Source organism: Stegostoma tigrinum, chromosome 4 (assembly GCF_030684315.1).
Source record: "Stegostoma tigrinum isolate sSteTig4 chromosome 4, sSteTig4.hap1, whole genome shotgun sequence".
NCBI lineage: Eukaryota > Metazoa > Chordata > Chondrichthyes > Orectolobiformes > Stegostomatidae > Stegostoma > Stegostoma tigrinum.
In genome coordinates this window covers 769,526-787,005 of record NC_081357.1, presented here as the reverse complement: position 1 = coordinate 787,005, position 17,480 = coordinate 769,526, and the positions used below count along the sequence as shown (strand labels likewise).

Sequence of the window (17,480 nt, the reverse complement as noted above, 5' to 3'; positions counted from 1 at the left end):
AGACCTGTCCCCCACCGGTACTGTACCCCAGTGTGATACAGGGACAGGTCCCTCCCCCACCGGTACTGTACCCCAGTGTTATACAGGGACAGACCCCTCCCCCCACCGGTACTGAACCCCAGTGTTATACAGTGACAGACCTGTCCCCACCGGTACTGTACCCCAGTGTTATACAGTGACAGGCCCCTCCCCCACCGGTACTGTACCCCAGTGTTATACAGTGACAGATCCGTCCCCACCGGTACTGTACCCCAGTGTTATACAGTGACAGACCCATCCCCCACCGGTACTGTACCCCAGTGTTATACAGGGACAGATCCCTCCCCCAGCAGCACTGTACCTCAGTAATTATACAGTGACAGACCTGTCCCCACCTGTACTGTGCCCCAGTGTTATACAGTGACAGACCCGTCCCCACCAGTGCTGTAACCCAGTGTTATACAGTGACAGACCTGTCCCCCACCAGTACTGTACCCCAGTGTTATACAGTGACAGACCTGTCCCCACCGGTACTGTACCCCAGTGTTATACAGGGACAGATCCCTCCCCCAGCAGCACTGTACCTCAGTAATTATACAGTGACAGACCTGTCCCCACCTGTACTGTACCCCAGTGTTATGCAGTGACAGACCCCTCCCCCACCGGTACTGTACCCAGTATTATACAGCGACAGACCTGTCCCCACCGGTACTGTACCCCAGTGTTATACAGTGACAGATCCCTCCCCCACCAGTACTGTACCCCAGTGTTAGACAGTAACAGATCTGTCCCCACCGGTACTGTACCCCAGTGTTATACAGGGGCAGACCCGTCCCCACCGGTACTGTACCCCAGTGTTATACAGGGACAGACCCGTACCCACTGGTACTGTACCCCAGTGTTATACAGGGACAGACCCTGTCGCCACCGGTACTGTACCCCAGGGTTATACAGTGACAGACCCGTCCCCACCGGTACTGTACCCCAGTGTTATACAGGGACAGACCTGTTCACACCGGTACTGTACCCCAGTGTTATACAGTGACAGACCTGTCCCCACCGGTACTGTACCCCAGTGTTATACAGAGACAGATCCATTCCCACTGGTACTGTACCCCAGTGTTGCACAGTGCCAGACCCATCCCCACCGGTAAAGTACACCCGTTTTATACAGGGACACATCCCGCCCCCATCGGGACAGTACCCCAGTGTTATACAGTGACAGGCCCCTCCCCCACCAGTACTGTACCCCAGTGTTATACAGGGACAGACCCATCCCCACCGGTACTGTACCCCAGTGTTCTACAGTAACAGACCCGGTCCACCCAACCGGTACTGAACCCCAGTGTTATACAGGGACAGACCCGTCCCCACCGGTACTGTACCCTAGTGTTACACAGCAACAGACCTGTCCCCACCGGTACTGTACCCCAGTGTTATACAGTGACAGACCTGTCCCCACCGGTACTGTACCCCAGTGTTATATAGAGACAGACCTGTCCCCACCGGTACTGTACCCCAGTGTTATACAGCGACAGATCCGTCCCCACTGGTACTGTACCCCAGTGTTATATAGAGACAGACCCCTCCCCTACTGGTACTGTACCCCAGTGTTATACAGTGACAGACCTGTCCCCACCGGTACTGTACCCCAGAGTTATACAGGGACAGACCCGTCCCCCACCGGTACTGTACCCCAGTGTTATACAGTGACAGACCCATTCCCACTGGTACTGTACCCCAGTGTTATACAGTGACAGACCCATTCCCACCGGTACTGTACCCCAGTGTTATGCAGTGACAGACACGTCCCCACCGGTACTGTACCCCAGTGTGATACAGGGACAGGTCCCTCCCCCACCGGTACTGTACCCCAGTGTTATACAGGGACAGACCCCTCCCCCCACCGGTACTGAACCCCAGTGTTATACAGTGACAGACCTGTCCCCCACCGGTACTGTACCCCAGTGTTATACAGTGACAGACCTGTCCCCACCGGTACTGTACCCCAGTGTTATACAGTGACAGGCCCCTCCCCCACCGGTACTGTACCCCAGTGTTATACAGTGACAGATCTGTCCCCACCAGTACTGTACCCCAGTGTTATACAGTGACAGACCCCTCCCCCCACCGGTACTGAACCCCAGTGTTATACAGTGACAGACCTGTCCCCCACCGGTACTGTACCCCAGTGTTATACAGCAACAGACCTGTCCCCACCTGTACTGTACCCCAGTGTTATACAGTGACAGACCCCTCCCCCACCGGTACTGTACCCCAGTGTTATACAGCGACAGACCTGTCCCCCACCTGTACTGTACCCCAGTGTTATACAGAGACAGACCCGTCCCCCACGGGTACTGTACTCCAGTGTTATACAGTGACAGACCCGTCCCCCACGGGTACAGTACCCCAGTGTTATATAGCGACAGACCCGTCCCCACCGGTACTGTACCCCAGTGTTACACAGCAACAGACCTGTCGCCACCGCTAATGCACCCCAGTGTTATACAGTGAGAGACCTGTCCCCACCGGTACTGTACCCCAGTGTTATACAGGGACAGATCCCTCCCCCAGCAGCACTGTACCTCAGTAATTATACAGTGACAGACTCCTCCCCCGCCGGTACTGTACCCCAGTGTTATACAGTGACAGACCTGTCCCCCACCAGTACTGTACCCCAGTGTTATACAGTGACAGACCTGTCCCCACCGGTACTGTACCCCAGTGTTATACAGCGACAGACCTGTCCCCACCAGTACTGTACCCCAGTGTTATACAGTGACAGACCCATCCCCCACCGGTACTGTACCCCAGTGTTATACAGGGACAGATCCCTCCCCCAGCAGCACTGTACCTCAGTAATTATAGTGACAGACCTGTCCCCACCTGTACTGTGCCCCAGTGTTATACAGTGACAGACCCGTCCCCACCAGTGCTGTAACCCAGTGTTATACAGTGACAGACCTGTCCCCCACCAGTACTGTACCCCAGTGTTATACAGTGACAGACCTGTCCCCACCGGTACTGTACCCCAGTGTTATACAGGGACAGATCCCTCCCCCAGCAGCACTGTACCTCAGTAATTATACAGTGACAGACCTGTCCCCACCTGTACTGTACCCCAGTGTTATGCAGTGACAGACCCCTCCCCCACCGGTACTGTACCCAGTATTATACAGCGACAGACCTGTCCCCACCGGTGCTGTACCCCAGTGTTATACAGTGACAGATCCCTCCCCCACCAGTACTGTACCCCAGTGTTAGACAGTAACAGATCTGTCCCCACCGGTACTGTACCCCAGTGTTATACAGGGACAGACCCGTCCCCACCGGTACTGAACCCCAGTGTTATACAGGGACAGACCCGTACCCACTGGTACTGTACCCCAGTGTTATACAGGGACAGACCCTGTCGCCACCGGTACTGTACCCCAGTGTTATACAGCGACAGACCCGTCCCCACCGGTACTGTACCCCAGTGTTATACAGGGACAGACCTGTTCACACCGGTACTGTACCCCAGTGTTATACAGTGACAGACCTGTCCCCACCGGTACTGTACCCCAGTGTTATACAGAGACAGATCCATTCCCACTGGTACTGTACCCCAGTGTTGCACAGTGCCAGACCCATCCCCACCGGTAAAGTACACCCGTTTTATACAGGGACACATCCCGCCCCCATCGGGACAGTACCCCAGTGTTATACAGTGACAGGCCCCTCCCCCACCAGTACTGTACCCCAGTGTTATACAGTGACAGACCTGTCCCCACCAGTACTGTACCCCAGTGTTATACAGTGACAGGCCCCTCCCCCACCAGTACTGTACCCCAGTGTTATACAGTGACAGGCCCCTCCCCCACCAGTACTGTACCCCAGTGTTATACAGTGACAGGCCCCTCCCCCACCAGTACTGTACCCCAGTGTTATACAGGGACAGACCCATCCCCACCGGTACTGTACCCCAGTGTTATACAGAGACAGATCCATTCCCACTGGTACTGTACCCCAGTGTTGCACAGTGCCAGACCCATCCCCACCGGTAAAGTACACCCGTTTTATACAGGGACACATCCCCCCCCCATCGGGACAGTACCCCAGTGTTATACAGTGACAGACCCGTCCCCACCGGTACTGTACCACAGTGTTATACAGGGACAGACCCGTCCCCACCGGTACTGTACCCCAGTGTTATACAGCGACAGACCTGTCCCCACCTGTACTGTACCCTAGTGTTATACAGGGACAGACCCATCCCCACCGGTACTGTACCACAGTGTTATACAGCGACAGACCTGTCCCCACTGGTACTGTACCCAGTGTTATACAGGGACAGACCCCTCCCCCACCAGTACTGTACCACAGTAATTACACAGTGACAGACCTGTCCCCACTGGTACTGTACCTCACTGTCATACAGTGACAGACCTGTTCCCACCGGTACTGTGCCCCAGTGTTATACAGTGACAGACCTTTCCCCCACCGGTACTGTACCCCAGTGTTATACAGGGACAGACCCTGTCCCCACCGGCACTGTACCCCAGTGTTATACAGCGATAGATCTGTCCCCACCGGTACTGCACCCCAGTGTTATACAGGGACAGGCCCCTCCCCCAGCGGCACTGTACCTCAGTAATTATACAGTGACAGACCTGTCCCCAACGGTACTGTACCTAAGTGTTATACAGGGACAGACCCCTCCCCTACTGGTACTGTACCCTAATGTTATACAGTGACAGACCCGTCCCCACCGGTACTGTACCCCAGTGTTATACAGCAACAAACCTGTCCCCACCGGTACTGTACTACAGTGTTATACAGTGACAGATCAGTCCCCACTGGTACTGTACCCCAGTGTTATATAGAGACAGACCCCTCCCCTACTCGTACTGTACCCCAGTATTATACAGTGACAGACCTGTCCCCACCGGTACTGTACCCCAGTGTTATACAGTGACAGACCCTGTCCCCCACTGGTACTGTACCCCAGTGTTATACAGTGAGAGACCTGTCCCCACCGGTACTGTACCCCAGTGTTATACAGTGACAGACCCGTCCCCACCGGTACTGTACCCCAGTGTTATACAGCGACAGATCTGTCCCCACTGGTACCGTACCCCAGTGTTATATAGAGACAGATCTGTCTCCACCGGTACTATACCCCAATGTTATACAGTGACAGACCTGTCCCCATCGGTACTGTACCCCAGTGTTATACAGGGACAGACCTGTCCCCACCGGTACTGTACCCCAGTGTTATACAGCGACACACCTGTCCCCACCTGTCCTGTACCCTAGTGTTATACAGTGACAGACCTGTCCCCACTGGTACTGTACCCCAGTGTTATACAGCGACAGACCTGTCTCCACCTGTACTGTACCCCAGTGTTATACAGCGACAGGACTGTCCCCACTGGTACTGTACCCCAGTGTTATACAGTGACAGACCTGTCCCCACTGGCACTGTACCCCAGTGTTATACAGCGACAGACTTGTCCCCACCTGTACTGTACCCCAGTGTTATACAGCGACAGGACTGACCCCACTGGTACTGTACCCCAGTGTTATACAGTGACAGACCTGTCCCCACTGGTACTGTACCCCAGTGTTATACAGAGACAGACCCATTCCCACTGGTACTGTACCCCAGTTTTATACAGGGACAGATCCCGCCCCCCCCCGGGACAGTACCCCAGTGTCATACAGGGACAGACCCGTCCCCCCCACCGGTACTGTACCCCCGTGTTATACAGTGACAGACCTGTCCTCACTGGTACTGTACCCCAGTGTTATACAGGGACAGACCCCTCCCCTACCAGTACTGTACCCCAGTGTTATATAGGGACAGACCTGTCCCCACCGGTACTGTACCCCACTGTTATACAGGGACAGACCCCTCCCCCACCAGTACCGTACCCCAGTGTTATACAGTGAAGACCTGTCCCCACCGGTACTGTACCCCAGTATTATACAGCGACAGACCTATCCCCACTGGTACTGTACCCCAGTGTTATACAGGGACAGACCTGTCCCCACCGGTACTGTACCCCAGTGTTATACAGCAACAGACCTGTCCCCCACCGGTACTGTACCCCAGTGTTATATAGTGACAGACCTGTCCGCACTGGTACTGTACCCCAGTGTTATACAGGGACAGACCTGTCCCCACCGGTACTGTACCCCAGTGTTATATAGTGACTGACCTGTCCCCACCGGTACTGTACCCCAGTGTTATACAGGGACAGATCCCTCCCCCACTGGTACTGTACCCCAGTGTTATACAGGGACAGACCCGTCCCCACTGGTACTGTACCCCAGTGTTATACAGGGACAGACCCTGTCGCCACCGGTACTGTACCCCAGTGTTATACAGCGACAGACCTGTTCACACCGGTACTGTACCCCAGTGTAATACAGCGACAGACCCGTCCCCACCGGTACTGTACCCCAGTGTTATATAGTGACAGACCTGTCCCCACCGGTACTGTACCCCAGTGTTATACAGTGCCAGACCCGTCCCCCAGCAGTACCGTACCCCAGTGTTATACAGTGAAGACCTGTCCCCACCGGTACTGTACCCCAGTATTATACAGCGACAGACCTGTCCCCCACCGGTACTGTACCCCAGTGTTATACAGCGACAGACCCGTCCCCACCGGTACTGTACCCCAGTGTTGTACAGCGACAGACCTGTCCCCCACCGGTACTGTACCCCAGTGTTATACAGCGACAGACCTGTCCCCCACCGGTACTGTACCCCAGTGTTATACAGCGACAGACCTGTCCCCCACCGGTACTGTACCCCAGTGTTATACAGCGACAGACCCGTCCCCACCGGTACTGTACCCCAGTGTTATATAGTGACAGACCTGTCCCCACCGGTACTGTACCCCAGTGTTATACAGGGACAGATCCCTCCCCCACTGGTACTGCACCCCAGTGTTATACAGGGACAGACCCTGTCGCCACCGGTACTGTACCCCAGTGTTGCACAGAGACAGACCTGTCCCCCACCGGTACTGTACCCCAGTGTTATACAGTGACAGACCTGTCCCCACCGGTACTGTGCCCCAGTGTTATACAGCGACAGACCTGTTCACACCGGTACTGTACCCCAGTGTTATACAGGGACAGACCCGTCCCCACCGGTACTGTGCCCCAGTGTTATACAGTGACAGACCTGTTCACACCGGTACTGTACCCCAGTGTTATACAGGGACAGACCCGTCCCCACCGGTACTGTACCCCAGTGTTATACAGTGACAGACCTGTCCCCACCGGTACTGTGCCCCAGTGTTATACAGCGACAGACCTGTTCACACCGGTACTGTACCCCAGTGTTATACAGTGACAGACCTGTCCCCACCGGTACTGTGCCCCAGTGTTATACAGCGACAGACCTGTTCACACCGGTACTGTACCCCAGTGTTATACAGGGACAGACCCGTCCCCACCGGTACTGTACCCCAGTGTTATACAGAGACAGACCCATTCCCACTGGTACTGTACCCCAGTGTTATACAGTGCCAGACCTGTCCCCACTGGTACTGTACCCCAGTGTTATACAGGGACAGATCCCTCCCCCACCGGCACTGTACCCCAGTGTTATACAGTGACAGACCTGTCCCCCACCAGTACTGTACCCCAGTGTTATACAGGGACAGACCCCTCCCCTACTGGTACCGTACCCCAATGTTATACAGTGACAGAACTGTCCCCACCGGTACTGTACACCAAAGCTATGCAGTGACAGACCCGTCCCCACCGGTACTGTGCCCTAGTGTTAAACAGCAACAAACCTATCCCCACCGGTACTGTACCCCAGTTTTATACAGCGACAGACCCCTCCCCTACTGGTACTGTACCCCAGTGTTATACAGGGACAGATCCCTCCCCCACCGGTACTGTACCCCAGTGTTATACAGTGACAGACCTGTCCCCACCGGTACTGTACCCCAGTGTTATACAGGGACAGATGCCTCCCCCACCGGTACTGTACCCCAGTGTTAGACAGTAACAGATCTGTACCCACCGGTACTGTACCCCAGTGTTATACGGGGACAGACCCCTCCCCCACTGGTACTGTACCCCAGTAATTATACAGTGACAGACCTGTCCCCACCGGTACTGTACCCCAGTGTTATACAGTGACAGACCCCTCGCCCACCGGTACCGTACCCCAGTGTTATACAGTGAAGACCTGTCCCCACCGGTACTATACCGTAGTGTCACACACTTACAGACCCTGTCCCCCACTGGTATTGTACCCCAGTGTTATACAGAGACAGACCCATCCCCCCACCGGTACTGTACCCCAGTGTTATACAGGGACAGACCTGTCCCCACCGGTACTGTACCCCAGTGTTATACAGTGACATGCCTCTCCCCCACCGGTACTGTACCCCAGTGTTATACAGTGACAGTCCCCTCCTCCACCGGTACTGTACCCCAGTGTTATACAGTGACAGTCCCCTCCTCCACCGGTACTGTACCCCAGTGTTATACAGTGACAGTCCCCTCCTCCACCGGTACTGTACCCCAGTGTTATACAGCGACAGACCTATCCCCACCGGTACTGTACCCCAGTGTTATACAGGGACAGACCTGTCCCCACTGGTACTGTACCCCAGTGTTATACAGTGACAGACCTGTCCCCACCGGTACTGTACCCCAGTGTTATACAGCGACAGACCTGTCCCCCACCGGTACTGTACCCCAGTGTTATACAGGGACAGACCTGTCCCCACCGGTACTGTACCCCAGTGTTATACAGGGACAGACCCCTCCGCTACTGGTACTGTACCCCAGTGTTACACAGGGACAGATCCCTCCCCCACCGGTACTGTACCCCAGTGTTATACAGTGACAGACCTGTCCCCCACCGGTACTGTACCCCAGTATTATACAGTGACAGACCCGTCCCCACTGGTACTGTATCCCAGTGTTGTACAGGGACAGATCCCTCCCCCACCGGTACTGTACCCCAGTGTTATGCAGTGACAGACCTGTCTCCACCGGTACTGTACCCTAATGTTATCTAGGGACAGAACTGTCCCCACCGTTACTGTACCCCAGTGTTATACGGGGACAGACCCCTCCCCGACCGGTACTGTACCCCAATAATTATACAGTGACAGACCCGTCCCCACCGGTACTGTACCCCAGTGTTATACAGGGACAGATCCCTCCCCCACCGGTACTGTACCCCAGTGTTATACAGCGACAGACCTGTCCCCCACCGGTACTGTACCCCAGTGTTATACAGTGACAGGCCCCTCCCCCACCGGTACTGTACCCCAGTGTTATACAGAGACAGACCCATTCCCACTGGTACTGTAACCCAGTGTTGTACAGTGCCAGACCCGTCCCCACCGGTAAAGTACACCCGTTTTATACAGGGACAGATCCCGCCCCCATCGGTACAGTTCCCCAGTGTTATACAGGGACAGACCTATCCCCACCGGTACTGTACCCCAGTGTTATACAGTGACAGACCTGTCCCCACCGGTACTGTGCCCCAGTGTTATACAGCGACAGACCTGTTCACACCGGTACTGTACCCCAGTGTTATACAGGGACAGACCCGTCCCCACCGGTACTGTACCCCAGTGTTATACAGAGACAGACCCATTCCCACTGGTACTGTACCCCAGTGTTATACAGTGCCAGACCTGTCCCCACCGGTACTGTACCCCAGTGTTATACAGGGACAGATCCCTCCCCCACCGGCACTGTACCCCAGTGTTATACAGTGACAGACCTGTCCCCCACCAGTACTGTACCCCAGTGTTATACAGGGACAGACCCCTCCCCTACTGGTACCGTACCCCAATGTTATACAGTGACAGAACTGTCCCCACCGGTACTGTACACCAAAGCTATGCAGTGACAGACCCGTCCCCACCGGTACTGTACACCAAAGCTATGCAGTGACAGACCCGTCCCCACCGGTACTGTACCCCAGTTTTATACAGCGACAGACCCCTCCCCTACTGGTACTGTACCCCAGTGTTATACAGGGACAGATCCCTCCCCCACCGGTACTGTACCCCAGTGTTATACAGTGACAGACCTGTCCCCACCGGTACTGTACCCCAGTGTTATACAGGGACAGATGCCTCCCCCACCGGTACTGTACCCCAGTGTTAGACAGTAACAGATCTGTACCCACCGGTACTGTACCCCAGTGTTATACGGGGACAGACCCCTCCCCCACTGGTACTGTACCCCAGTAATTATACAGTGACAGACCTGTCCCCACCGGTACTGTACCCCAGTGTTATACAGTGACAGACCCCTCGCCCACCGGTACCGTACCCCAGTGTTATACAGTGAAGACCTGTCCCCACCGGTACTGTACCGTAGTGTCACACACTTACAGACCCTGTCCCCCACTGGTATTGTACCCCAGTGTTATACAGAGACAGACCCATCCCCCCACCGGTACTGTACCCCAGTGTTATACAGGGACAGACCTGTCCCCACTGGTACTGTACCCCAGTGTTATACAGGGACAGATCCCTCCCCACCGGTACTGTACCCCAGTGTTATACAGTGACATGCCTCTCCCCCACCGGTACTGTACCCCAGTATTATACAGTGACAGTCCCCTCCTCCACCGGTACTGTACCCCAGTATTATACAGCGACAGACCTATCCCCACCGGTACTGTACCCCAGTGTTATACAGGGACAGACCTGTCCCCACTGGTACTGTACCCCAGTGTTATACAGTGACAGACCTGTCCCCACCGGTACTGTACCCCAGTGTTATACAGCGACAGACCTGTCCCCCACCGGTACTGTACCCCAGTGTTATACAGGGACAGACCTGTCCCCACCGGTACTGTACCCCAGTGTTATACAGGGACAGACCCCTCCGCTACTGGTACTGTACCCCAGTGTTATACAGTGACAGACCTGTCCCCCACCGGTACTGTACCCCAGTATTATACAGTGACAGACCCGTCCCCACTGGTACTGTATCCCAGTGTTGTACAGGGACAGATCCCTCCCCCACCGGTACTGTACCCCAGTGTTATGCAGTGACAGACCTGTCTCCACCGGTACTGTACCCTAATGTTATCTAGGGACAGAACTGTCCCCACCGTTACTGTACCCCAGTGTTATACGGGGACAGACCCCTCCCCGACCGGTACTGTACCCCAATAATTATACAGTGACAGACCCGTCCCCACCGGTACTGTACCCCAGTGTTATACAGGGACAGATCCCTCCCCCACCGGTACTGTACCCCAGTGTTATACAGCGACAGACCTGTCCCCCACCGGTACTGTACCCCAGTGTTATACAGTGACAGGCCCCTCCCCCACCGGTACTGTAACCCAGTGTTGTACAGTGCCAGACCCGTCCCCACCGGTAAAGTACACCCGTTTTATACAGGGACAGATCCCGCCCCCATCGGTACAGTTCCCCAGTGTTATACAGGGACAGACCTATCCCCACCGGTACTGTACCCCAGTGTTATACAGTGACAGACCTGTCCCCACCGGTACTGTACCCCAGTGTTATACAGCGACAGACCTGTCGCCACCGGTACTGTGCCCCAGTGTTATACAGCGACAGACCTGTTCACACCGGTACTGTACCCCAGTGTTGTACAGTGACAGACCCGTCCCCACCGGTAATGGACACCAGTTTTATACAGGGACAGATCTCGCCCCCACCGGGAGAGTACCGCAGTGTCATACAGGTTCAGGACTGACCCCACCGGTACTGTACCCCAGTGTTATACAGCGACAGACCTGTCCCCCACCGGTACTGTACCCCAGTGTTATACAGTGACAGACCCGTCCCCACCGGTACTGTACCCCAGTGTTATACAGTGACAGACCCGTCCCCACCGGTACTGTACCCCAGTGTTATACAGCGACAGATCCCTCCCCCACCGGCACCGTACCTCAGTAATTATACAGTGACAGACCTGTCCCCTACTGGTACTGTACTCCAGTGTTATACAGGGACAGACCTGTCCCCTACTGGTACTGTACCCCAGTGTTATACAGCGACAGACCTGTCCCCACCGGTACTGTACCCCAGTGTTATACAGTGACAGACCCCTCCCCCACCGGTACTGTACCCCAGTGTTATACAGTGACAGACCCCTCCCCCACCGGTACTGTCCCCCAGTGTTATATCGAGACAGACCTGTCCCCACCGGTACTGTACCCCAGTGTTATACCGAGACAGACCCGTCCCCACCGGTACTGTACCCCAGTGTTATACAGTGACAGACCCCTCCCCCACCGGTACTGTACCCCAGTGTTATACAGTGACAGACCCCTCCCCCACCGGTACTGTACCCCAGTGTTATATCGAGACAGACCTGTCCCCACCGGTACTGTACCTCAGTGTTACACACTGACAGAGCTGTCCCCACCGGTACTGTACCTCAGTGTTATACAGTGACAGACCTGTCCCCACCGGTACTGTACCCCAATGTTATACAGGGACAGACCCGTCCCCCACCAGTACTGTACCCCAGTTTTATACAGTGACAGACCTGTCCCCACCGGCACTGTACCCCGGTGTTATACAGCGACAGACCTGTCCCCATCAGTACTGTACCCCAGTGTTAGGAACAGCCAGGGAGTAGTCACCTCGTCAGGGGTTTACTACAGGCCCCCCAATAGCAGCAGGGAGATTGAAGAAAGCATAGGTCGGCAGATTTTGGAAAAGTGTGGACGTAGTAGAGTTGTTGTAATGGGTGACTTTAACTTTCCTAATATTGATCGGAACCTCCTTCGATCAGAAGATTTGAATGGAGCTGTATTTGTAAGGTGTGTTCAGGAGGGTTTCCTAACTCAGTACGTTGACAGGCCGATGAGGGGAGAGGCCATTCTAGACTTGGTGCTTGGAAACAAGCCGGGGCAGGTATCAGACCTTGTGGTGGGAGAGCATTTTGGTGATAGTGACCATAACTGCCTCACATTCTACATAGCTATGGAGAAGGAGAGGATTAGGCAAAATGGGAGGATATTTAATTGGGGAAGAGGAAACTATGATGCGATTAGACATGAGTTAGGAAGCATGGACTGGGAGCAGTTGTTCCATGGTAAGGGCACTATAGACATGTGGAGACTGTTTAAGGAACAGTTGTTGCGAGTGTTGAATAAATATGTCCCTCTGAGACAGGCAAGAAGGGGTAAGATTAAGGAACCTTGGATGACGAGAGCGGTGGAGCTTCTAGTGAAAAGGAAGAAGGTGGCTTACATAAGGTGGAGGAAGCTAGGGTCAAGCTCAGCTCTAGAGGATTACAGGCAGGCGAGGAAAGAGCTCAAAAATGGTCTGAGGAGAGCCAGGAGGGGGCACGAGAAAGGCTTGGCAGAACGGATTATGGAGAACACAAAGGCATTTTACACTTATGTGAGAAATAAGAGAATGGTTAAAGAAAGAGTAGGGCTGATCAGGGATAGCATAGGGAACTTGTGTGTGGAGTCTGAGGAGGTAGGGGAAGCCCTAAATGAGTCTTTTGCTTCTGTCTTTACGAAAGAAATGAACTTTGTAGTGAATGAAACCTTTGAAGAGCAGGTGTGCATGCTGGAATGGATAGAGATAGAGGAAGCTGATGTGCTGAAAATCTTGTCAAACATTAAGATTGACAAGTCGCCAGGCCCGGACCAGATTTGTCCTCGGCTGCTTTGGGAAGCGAGAAATGCAATTGCTTTGCCACTTGCGAAGATCTTTGCATCCTCGCTCTCCACTGGAGTCGTACCTGAGGACTGGAGAGAGGCAAATGTAATTCCTCTCTTCAAGAAAGAAAATAGGGAAATCCCCGGCAATTACAGACCAGTAAGTCTCACGTCTGTCGTCTGCAAGGTGTTAGAAAGGATTCTGAGGGATAGGATTTATGACCATCTGGAAGAGCATGGCTTGATCAAATGCAGTCAACACGGCTTTGTGAGGGGCAGGTCATGCCTCACAAACCTTATCGAGTTTTTTGAAGATGTGACTAGAAAAGTTGATGAGGGTCGAGCTGTGGATATGGTGTATATGGACTTCAGCAAGGCATTTGATAAGGTTGCCCATGGTAGGCTCATACAGAAGGTCAGGAGGAATGGGATACAGGAGAACTTAGCTGTCTGGATACAGAATTGGCTGGCCAACAGAAGGCAGCGAGTGGTAGTAGAAGGAAAATATTCTACCTGGAAGTCAGTGGTGAGTGGTGTTCCACAGGGCTCTGTCCTTGGGCCTCTACTGTTTGTAATTTTTATTAATGACTTGGATGAGGGGATTGAAGGATGGGTCAGCAAGTTTGCAGACGACACGAAGGTTGGAGGTGTCGTTGACAGTATAGAGGGCTGTTGTAGGCTGCAGCGGGACATTGACAGGATGCAGAGATGGGCTGACAGGTGGCAGATGGAGTTCAACCTGGATAAATGTGAGGTGATGCATTTTGGAAGGTCGAATTTGAAAGCTGAGTACAGGATTAAGGATAGGATTCTTGGCAGTGTGGAGGAACAGAGGGATCTTGGTGTGCAGATACATAGATCCCTTAAAATGGCCACCCAAGTGGACAGGGTTGTTAAGAAAGCATATGGCGTTTTGGCTTTCATTAACAGGGGGATTGAGTTTAAGAGTCGTGAGATCTGGTTGCAGCTCTGTAAAACTTTGGTTAGACCACACTTGGAATACTGCGTCCAGTTCTGGTCGCCCTATTATAGGAAAGATGTGGATGCTTTGGAGAGGGTTCAGAGGAAGTTTACCAGGATGCTGCCTGGGCTGGAGGGCTTATCTTATGAAGAGAGGTTGACTGAGCTCGGTCTCTTTTCATTGGAGAAAAGGAGGAGGAGAGGGGACCTAATTGAGGTATACAAGATAATGAGAGGCATAGATAGAGTTGATAGCCAGAGACTATTTCCCAGGGCAGAAAAGGCTAATACGAGGGGTCATAGTTTTAAGCTGGTTGGAGGAAAGTATAGAGGAGATGTCAGAGGCAGGTTCTTTACACAGAGAGTTGTGAGAGCATGGAATGCGTTGCCAGCAGCAGCTGTGGAAGCAAGATCATTGGGGACGTTTAAGAGACTGCTGAACATGCATATGGTCACAGAAATTTGAGGGTGCATACATGAGGATCAATGGTCGGCACAACATCGTGGGCTGAAGGGCCTGTTCGGTGCTGTACTGTTCTATGTTCTATGTTATACAGGGACAGACTTGTCCCCACCGGGTCTGTACCCCAGTGTTATACAGCCACAGACCTGTCCCCCACCGGTACTGTACCCCAGTGTATAGTGACAGACCCGTCCCCACCGGTACTGCACCCCTGTGTTATACAGCGACAGACCCCTCCCCCACCGGTACTGTACCCCAGTGTTATACAGCGACAGACCTGCCCCCACTGATACTGTACCCCAGTGTTATACAGCGACAGACCCGTCCCCCACTGGTACTGTACCCCAGTGTTATACAGCGACAGACCCGTCCCCCACCGGTACTCTACCCCAGTGTTATACAGCGAAGACCCCTCCCCCACCGGTACTGTACCCCAGTGTTATACAGTGACAGACCTGTCCCCACCGGTACTGTACCCCAGTGTTATACAGCGACAGATCTGTCCCCCACCGGTACTGTACCCCAGTGTTATACAGTGACAGACCTGCCCCCACCGGTACTGTACCCCAGTGTTATACAGTGACAGACCTGTCCCCACCAGTACTGTACCCCAGTGTTATACAGTGACAGACCTGTCCCCACCGGTACTGTACCCCAGTGTTATACAGCAACAGATCTGTCCCCCACCGGTACTGTACCCCAGTGTTATACAGTGACAGACCTGTCCCCACCAGTACTGTACCCCAGTGTTATACAGCGACAGACCTGTCCCCACTGGTACTGTACCCCAGTGTTATACAGTGACAGACCTGCCCCCACCGGTACTGTACCCCAGTGTTATACAGTGACAGACCTGTCCCCACCAGTACTGTACCCCAGTGTTATACAGTGACAGACCTGTCCCCACCGGTACTGTACCCCAGTGTTATACAGCGACAGACCCGTCCCCACCGGTACTGTACCCCAGTGTTATACAGCGACAGACCCGTCCCCACCGGTACTGTACCCCAGTGTTATACAGCGACAGACCTGTCCCCACCCGTACTGTACCCCAGTGTTATACAGCGACAGACCTGTCCCCACCCGTACTGTACCCCAGTGTTATACAGCGACAGACCCGTCCCCCACTGGTACTGTACCCCAGTGTTATACAGCGACAGACCCGTCCCCCACCGGTACTCTACCCCAGTGTTATACAGCGAAGACCCCTCCCCCACCCGTACTGTACCCCAGTGTTATACAGCGACAGACCCGTCCCCACTGGTACTGTACCCCAGTGTTATACAGGGACAGATCTGGGATGGTCGCTGGGAATGACACTGTCGTCCTGATCCAGCGTCCAACTTGATCAGCTTGCCTGAGGTGCCAGTGGATTGCAGTGTGGCTAACGTGGTGACTTTGTTTCAGAAAGGCTTTTATGAGAAGCCTGGGAAATACAGACCTGTGTGTGCCTTGACTTTGGTTATGGGTAAATTGTTGGAGGTGATTGTAAAAGATACGATTGACTGGGGACAGTCGGCATGGCTTCATGCGAGGAAAACAGTCTCTCACAAACTGGATTGAGTATTTTGAGGAAGTTATCAAAAAGGTTGATGATGTCAGAGCAGCCGATGCTCATTGGGATTTTACTGAACCTTTGACGAGGTTCCACATGGGAAACTAATTCGTAAAGTTGGGTCACATGGGATTCAGGGTGAGCTTCCCAATTGGATGCATAATCCGCTTAACAGCAGGAGACAGAGCAATGGTGGAGATTTGCTTTTGGGACTGGAGGCCTGTGACCAGTGGTGTTCCGCAGGGATCAGTTCTGGGGTTTCTTCTGTTTGCAATGTGTAGAAATGATCTGGATGAGAATATAGAAGGCATGATTAGTAAGCTTGGGGATGACATTTAGGTTGGTGGGGTAGTGGACAGAGATGAAGCTGATCTAAGATTACAAAAAGACCTTGATCATAAAAAATAATGCACAGGATAGAGTATCGGAGTTGGAGCATCATGCTGTACAGGATATTGGTGAGGTCTGTTCTGCTATAGTGTGTGCAGTTTTAGCCAGAGGACGGGTATTATTAAACAGGAGAGGTTTCAGCAAAGATTTCCCAGGATGTTGCTGGGAACGGAGAGCTTGAGTTATGAGGAGAGGCTGGGTTGGCTGTGACTTTTTTCACTGCAGCATAGAAGGTGGAGGGGTGACCGTATGGAGGTTTGTAGCATCATGGGGGGTATAGATAAGGTGAACAGCGGTGTTCTCCCCAGGGTGGGGGAGTTCAAAACTAGGGGCACATTGTAAGGTGAGAGGGGAAGGATTTGAAAAGGTCAAGAGGGCACCGTTTTCACACAGAGGGCAGCCTGTGTGTGGGATGGACTGTCGGAGGAAGTGGTGGGGGTGAGTAAAGTTTATTGTGTTTAAGAGACATCTGGACAGGT

The 17,480-nt window shown here is 53.6% G+C and overlaps 1 protein-coding gene across 1 annotated transcript in view; it reads right to left on the bottom strand.

Moving 5' to 3' along the window:
• Positions 1-17,480, bottom strand: part of LOC125450631 (tau-tubulin kinase 1-like) — a 121,986-nt gene that overhangs the window by 30,981 nt on the left and 73,525 nt on the right.